This window comes from Tupaia chinensis, unplaced genomic scaffold (assembly GCF_000334495.1).
Source record: "Tupaia chinensis unplaced genomic scaffold, TupChi_1.0 Scaffold000272_1, whole genome shotgun sequence".
Taxonomy (NCBI): Eukaryota; Metazoa; Chordata; class Mammalia; order Scandentia; family Tupaiidae; genus Tupaia; species Tupaia belangeri.
Genome location: NW_006159754.1, coordinates 7,569,365 through 7,577,582, shown reverse-complemented (window position 1 = coordinate 7,577,582; position 8,218 = coordinate 7,569,365). Strand labels below are relative to the sequence as shown.

Sequence of the window (8,218 nt, the reverse complement as noted above, 5' to 3'; positions counted from 1 at the left end):
CTAGTGGCTTCCTTTCTTACTTTCTCTCTCTCTGTCTCTCTCCAGTCAAATTAAAATAAATAAATGAATAAATAAAATTAAAGAAATAATTAAAAATAATAAAAAGGAAACATGTTGGGATGTGCTATAAAGTCAATATATGTCAGCAGTTACTGCAATATTTATTTTTCTTTGACTTATGCCAAATACTTACAGGAGCAAATGAAATTTAGAGGGTAATGTCAAAGATGTGGTATAGTACAAAACATGTTAGAACTTAGAAAACATAAACATGTTAACATTTTAATAAATCTTAATGCTTAGTTTGTGATCATCTGGGGAGAACTAAGGACATGAGATTCATAAGAAAAATTCATGGGGGCGTTGAGGTTAAGACTTTGACTATCACTAGTAATGGCAAAAGCATGCCTGTTGATCAGGGCTCCTTTTCCCCCTATATAATGACAACGGTTCTTTTTATTTTATATGTAAGTGCTTCTTTTCCATTGCTTATTCCTTCTAATCTCTTTGTTTTCCATGATCACTTTCTTCATTTTAGCTCATACACTCTTTTTTTGTGAGTTTCATTTATAACTGCGTGTTAGACATCTCCACCCTGATGATTCCTCAGCATCAAAAATTCCACACATCAAAAAACCGAATCTGGCCCAGTTGCTGTGGCACAGTGGTAATACAAATGCCCTGAAAGGCTGGAAGCCATATGGCTGACCATGAGTTTGGGTGCATAGGTCAGCTTGGAAACGTGCTAGGCATGTGTGTGTACCCAGGATCCTTAAGAACTAAAAGGCTGGGGAATGGGCATCATAGCCTGACAAGATCCTTTCAAGGGTCTCTCTTTCTCTCTCTCTCTCATTCTCCCAAAACAAACAGACAAACAAAACGAAAAAACATCAATTCCTGCGATCTTTTCCTCCTGACTTCTGAAAACTTGCAAAAGTGAAAAACTTTGGTTTGAAATCCCTGAGTCATCTCTGACTCTTCTTTCTTTCTATTCTACCATATTCATTCAGTCATGAGTTCTATAGATCTCATTCCCTTAGTGTCCTTCAAACTATTCTCTCCTTTTAAAATATGATTATTTTCTTAAAGTTTGTCTTTACTCACGAGACAGAGTGTGTAAAGGTATATGAGAGGGAGCAGCATCCTTGACACAGTCTTGTCGTGCCATGATCCTGTTTTCCCAGTCCTCTTGCTTGTCAGGATCTTGGGCATATGTGCACCTCATGTGTCTTTTTGTCTATGTGGAATCTGAACCCATGGCTGGCCGTGTAGCTGCCAGCTCTGTAGCTCAGTATACCACTGCCTGCACCTGCCTATTTCCTTTCCCACTACTAAAGGCCTTGTTAAGTTTCTTGACTTTACCTCCTACCTAATGTACTGCAAGAGACTCCTGTTTTTTTTTTTTAATCTCTATTTTAGTGTCACTCTTATAGTATTATTAAACATTTTTACCATAACAAAAATAGTGTCTACATTTCCAGGTTACAATAAGTAATTAAGTTTACTCATTTATTTCTTCCATGGGAGAAAGAGAGACACAGAAAGAGACAGGCATCCCCAGCCGGGCCTTCGTGCTGTGATCTGCCTCAGTCAGTCAGTGTCATGAGCACACGCACATGTATCAGATGTAAACAGGAAAATTTCAGGAGGCAAACCCAGTGCCCTCCCATGTGGTCTCAGCCACTTCCCTTTCTAGAATTATATTGGTCTAGGTACCTTCCAAAGGTTCTTATTAAAAATAAAATTCTAGTTAAAATACAAAGAAAAATAATCTTGTAGTTCACCAATGAGTTGGATAGTAAAATGAGGAAGATTCAGAGAATAAAACCTAAGATAAAGAACAGAAAAAGGTTAGCAGTGGAAAACTAGTAAAATCAAAATGAAGTCTGTAGGCCAGCTGATTACCTACAGACAGGCCAATTTAAATTTCCTAATTTGGACAGATATAACATAATGCCATGATAATGAACAAAGGGTCAAATATAAGTATAAACTCCCTGTACTGTCATTGTAACTTTTCCGTAAACCTAAAATTTTTCCAAACCCAAAGTAAAAAATAAATAAGGTGAAGGTAAGATCCCTATGGTAAGTAGAGCATTGAAGCCCACTCTCATCTTGAAGGTGAGCCATACAGACATAGGAAGTTTGAAAGGGAAAGTACGGGAAAGCTATAACTTTAAGGATATACTAAAGCAACAGAAGTGTGTAACTATATTAATATCAGGCATTAATATCAGACAAAGTAGACTTTAAGACAAAAGTCATTATTTTGGACTAATAATGACAATAGGTTAAAGTTTACTGTGAATATTCTAAACTTATATGATCTTACTAAAATAGTCCAAAAATATGTAAAGCAAAACTGATATTCAGCTACGGAGAAATAGTCAAATGGACACCATCTTGGCAGAACTGAACAAAGCTCCCTCAGTTATAGGTAAGTCAATCCAGGATTACCATATATGGCCATGGAAATAGTGTATATGCAACTCCAGGCTGTTGTGTCAATGACTCTTCTGTAATTGTATAATGTAGTAATCTGAGGTCAAGCTAAAAATAATGCAGGGCCAGCAGATGGCGTAATGGTTACATCACTGCACTCCCATGTAGTCAAATTGTGGTTTGAGTCCCAGATCCTGCAGCTTAAACTCACGCAGGTGCATGTGTGTGTATGCCCAAAATCCCAAGAGGAGAACGGAGGAGAAGGGATTGTGGTGTGGTCATCCACCCTAAGGGGTGATTTCTTGCTTTCTGTCTCTGTCTCTCTCTGACTCTCCAGGAGGCCACATGCCCTATAACAAAAATCTTTCTCAAAAAAAAAAAGAAAAATAATTGAGGATAGAGAATATTTAAGGTAATAATAAGATTAATGTAAGGTTCTTATATACAATCTTGTACACAATTAGCAGAAAAATACATAATTCTTTTCCAACTCATGTGGAATCGATCTCATATTAGGTCATAAATTCAGTTACAGCAAATTTTAAGCAATTGTTATACTATAAACCAGCATTGTCCCACAGCCTCATGTAGCATCTGAGCATTTAAAATGTGGCTAGCTCAGGGTGAGATGTGCTGTAAGTCCATTGACTTGTATTTTATACTTATATAAAACCTTCCATGTATCTATTCTATATATACATATACAATTACTGAAGTGGCCTGAGGACAGGGCAGAGTGAGTATGTAGAAGAAAGAGTAAAGACCAAGGGAAAGGAAGGAGCAGGTAGGTAGTAGGCCTCTCTCTCTAGTGCAGGGTTTAGTGTCCTCTGTGGACAAGGCAGAGCCATCTGCCCCTGGAGATACGGAAGTGAATTAGGAAGGCAGAGGCACTGTTGGAATGGCATTCCAAGTCCAGCACACATACAAGGAAGATTCATGTTTTAAAGTGTGAGGCACACCCAGCATGTTCTCATGCTTGCATGGCAATCTCTAGGCTGGAGAAAAGGAAGGGAACCAAAAGGAACAAAGAATGAAGACAGCAAACGAGTATTCACATTCAAAACTTCGCTTGTGGCTTCTTTCCAAATATCTGGCTGTTCCTGTCTCCTTTGCCGACTCATCTTCCTCTAATGCAATCTATATGCTGACAACTCCCAAATTTTATCTCTAGTGCAGATCTGTTTTGAGTGTCTGACTCATGTATCCTTCTCTACACCTGACTGTTCTACTTTATTTTAGAAACATCTTGAACTTTGCATATCTATAATCTCAGTGGTTTATAATACCAAATTTTTATTTTTTTTTCCTCCATATTATCGCTCATGTACTGCTCTGCTCCACGTGTTTTGCTTCAGGATGTAGCCCAAGAAGTAACTAACTCTTAAAGAGGAATGCTGTTTTTGTGGTAGACAGAAAAGAAAAAAAATCACCAAAGCATAGGATCTCGATCTTGCTCTTCTTTTCTTGTAGAGGTTTTTGCCTATGTGCGAGAGAGAGAGAGAAGCGTAGGGTCTCTTAAAGCTTCTGCTTCCAGAATTAGTGTATATATCACTTTTCTCCCATTTCAATGACAAGAACAAGTCAAATGGTCAAGTCTGACAACAGTCAGATGTGACTAGGGTAGCCCTCTCATTGGGAGGTGTTCTGTAAGTCACTTGGTACCAGTAAAGTCCATGGCAGCTCTGAAACGCTACCGGAAGCCTACCCTGGAAGTGGAAATCTTCCCTTAGACTACCACTCTTTCTCTGTTCACTCTGTCATAGCTCCTGAACTTCCTCTCTGAGATATGGTTCTTTTTCATTACTCAGGTGGGTTACAGCAGAAATGGGCATTAAAGATTTTGCCGTCTTGGGAAATAAGATACTTTCTCAATTTCCTACAGGTCCATAGAAGATATTGGGGAGGGGGTTACTCCTTTTTAATCCCTCATTCTAGCTCCTCTCATTTCCAACCAATTGTTTTCTTTCTGTCACTACAGATTGGTTTGCAATGTTCTGCTGATGAACATTTAGGTTATTGCACAAATTGTGGCTCTTACAAATAAAGCTACTATCAATATCTGTGTACAAGTTTTTGTATGGGTATACACTTTCATTCCTTTTGGATAAATACATAGGAATGAAATGGTTGGCTAACAAGGCAGGCATATATTTAGCTTTCTAAGAAACTTTCAAAGATTTTCCAAAGATGTTGTACCATTTTGTATCACCAGCAGGGTGGGGAGTTCTAACTCTTTTATACACTCGCCAACACTCAATATTTTCAGGCTTTTTTTTTTTTATTTTAGACATTCTAAAACTGTGTAGTTTTATCTCATTGTGGTTTTAATTTGCATTTCTCTAATGACTAATGATACTGAACATCTTATGTGCTTACTGGCATATAAGATCTGTATATCTTCTTTGATAAAGCATCTGTTCAAATCTTTTGCTCATTTTTTGTTAGGTTATATTCCTATACCTGAGTTTTTAAAGTACTTTATATATTCTGAAAACAAATCCTTTATAGACTGCTGTTTTTTTCTATTCGTCCCATCTATTCTTTGCCTGATTTTCCTAATTTCTCTGCTGACTTCTGAATTTTGTACATCTTGTGATTGGTTTTCTTTTCTTTGTTGGCTAATTAACTGTGACTGTTTAATTATATTTTAGTGGTTGATATAGGGTTGATAACACATCTTTAACTTTTCACAGTTGTGATAAGCTGAATCATTCCCTCCAAAAATGTCCATATCCAAGTCTGTAAATATGTTATCTTACTCATATGTCAAAATGGATTTTGCAGATGTGATTAAGTTAAAGGTCCTGACCTGGGGATTATTTCGGGTTATCTGGATGACACTAAATGTAATTACTAGGGTCCTTATAAGAGGAAAGTAAGAGGGTTAATGTTGGGGAAGGTGATGTGACAATAAAACCAGAGATTGGAGCTAAGAAATGCTGACAGTCTGTGAAAGTTGAAAGAGGCAAGAAATGTGTTCTCTGAAGCCTCCAGAACTATTTGATAATGAATGTGTGTTATTTTAAGCTACTAAATTTGTGGTCATTTGTTACAGCAGCAATAAAAAATTAATACAATGGTCTGCTCTTGAGTGGTATTGTGCAACTTCAGGTAACATATTAGCATCTTTTAAGAGTAGACTTTATCAAGATAAGAAGCAACAGTCAATGAAAACAAAGTAACATTTCATCCGGTTTTCAAAATGCCAGGATCACAGAATGGATGTGGCCAGCCATGTGTTTGTTAGAGGTGGTCACAGCAGAGTCCTGGCAATTCACTCCACTTTATTTTTCATAGCAGGTTTCCTGTTTGAAAGAGGTCTTCCTGAATAGAATATCCAATGACCATTTCCAGATGGTGCCTGTGAGTTACCTTTACTTGGGACCAGCAGTTAGTGTAATGGCTATGTCGCTGAACTCCCATCTGGTCGACCACAGTTTGAGTCCTAGACCCGGTGGCTTAAACTCACACCAGCCACATGTGCGTGCGTGCCCAAGATCCTGAGAGGAGAATGGAGGAGAAGGGATTGTGGCGTGGCCATTCTCCCGGGGGATGACTTCTCGCTTTCTGTCTCTCTGTCTCTCTCTGTCTTTCTGGTGAGTACATGCGCCCTATAGCAAAAACCTCTCAAAAAAAAAAAAAAGTTACCTTTACTAGGGCCTGGTAGGTGGCATGGTGATTAAGGGTGTTGGATTCCCATATAGCTGTCTGTGGTTCGAGTCCTGGACCTGGCGACTTGCTTTCTTTCTCTCTCTCTTGCTCTGTCCCTCTTTGGTCAAATTACAATAAATAAATAAAGTTAAATAAAATAACTCTTAAAAAAAGTTACCTTTACTATAAAGCAGATCATATTGAATATTTGAGATGTTTAATTTTTAGTCTTTCTGGAGATAGTTATAATTTTTTCTGAGTTTATTTATTTCTTCTGAGGGAGAGAGAGAGAGAGAGAGAGAGAGAGAGAGCAAGCACTCCTGACAGGGTCTTCATACCATGATACATCCCCAACCTCAGCCTGCCCCAGACATGGGCCCGTGCATACCTAGCATACTCGAGAAGGTCTCTGGATATGAATCTGGAACTTTCCCATAGTTATCATGACAAAGTGTCATGATTTAGCACTTCACCACCATCCAGTCCCAGAGACAGTTATACTTTTGATACCACAAAAAGTAGATGCCATTCCATTTGCATTCCCCTGATGGACTTAGTACGAAGCAGTGCTCTTATATGCATCCGTTTAGAACAAAAAGTATAAAAGTACAGTAGATTATCATAGCTAAAATACAGTAAGCTTGCACTCAAATTATGTTAGTGACATAATCATTACCACTGGATTTGCAAAGAATTATGAACTTCTTTATGACATTTCTATAAAGTACATGGTGTTTTGAGTAAATTGCTATAAAAACATGAATTTGTATCTGTGATGGTAATTTTGGTTGATAATATGGTTATAGAAATGAAAAGAACCCTTAGGCCTCTTTGGTTCCCTGCTGAGTCCCTGTTCCTGACTCTAAGAACTCTGAAGTGTAGCTCTTTAATACGACAGGGCAGAAAGAATCTGTCTACATATTGTTACAGGCACACGCTGTCTTTGATTAGAATGGAATGGGCAATGAGTAATGTATGCAGAGATGATTATATATGTGAAAAAGATAATCATTCCAAAAATAAAAGCCACACTTACACAGCAAACTGATGGAAGGGCTCACACTTTGCTCAAGATTACAAAGCCCTCTTAGGACGGTGATAAAGAGAAAGCAGTCTTGTGTTTGAACAAACTACAAAGAACCAACCCTGATTCTACTGGAACATTTTGATAGAAATCTGAAGAATTATGAGAAAGAAACATTAATTATAAAGACACAGTCCACCAACTTCCATGTTATAAAAGCTGAAAATGTGCACCTTTTTAGATCTTCAACTTCCCCTTCAGGACCAGTTCTAGAGATGTGCATGCATTAGAATAATAAGAAAAAACAAATTTAGGTTCTAAATTTGACTTTTACTCTAAAAAAAAAAAAAAAAAGATTACCACTAGAATCCAGGAGCAAACATTATACTATTAGCTCTTGATTTCTGGCAAGTCAAAAGCTCTTTGGACCTGAGAGAAAAACTTGGAGTTTCTAATTTTTAAATCCTGTGATCAGATGTTTGAGTCAAATGAAATTCATTCCCATCCACCCATACATATATCCAGCAATGATTTCTTGAATGCCTATTGTTTGTCAGACAATATTTTAATTTCTAGGAGTATGACAGTTCTTTCTTGTGGTTCCTTAGAAATAAGTTAATACAATTCTCTTGTTTCCAGAAGAAACAAAGACCCAAGTGCTGAATGGCCATCTGAGGTGACATCATTCCCAGCGGCAAAGCTAGCTCAAGTTCCTGTCAGCCCAAGGCTCTCGGCAGGGTCATGCTGCCTTTGCTTGGCACAGCTCGGAGGGAGGTGTGGTTCTCTGTGACACCCTACTCTGCAATTTTACCAGGTATTTAAAAAAAAAACAAACATGTTTTGAGTTGACATAATAGGCAAATTGGGATCTATTTTCAATTAAAAGTATTTATTTTAAAGACTTTAAATTCTGGTGTGGAGTTGAAGGCACTGGGTCTCACATGGCCTACTATGCGGTTTAAGACCCAGTGACTTGACAATCATGCCATGTATATGTGCATACGTGCCCAAAATCTCAAGAGGAGACTAGAGAGTAGGGATTTCAGTGTAGCCACCCTGGGGAGAGGCAATTTCTCATTTTTCCTCTCTCTCTCCCTCTCT

General features: G+C 38.0%; 1 protein-coding gene across 1 annotated transcript in view; it reads right to left on the bottom strand.

The window, feature by feature from the left end:
• Positions 1-8,218, bottom strand: part of LEKR1 (leucine, glutamate and lysine rich 1) — a 174,170-nt gene that overhangs the window by 31,431 nt on the left and 134,521 nt on the right. The window lies entirely within an intron of this gene.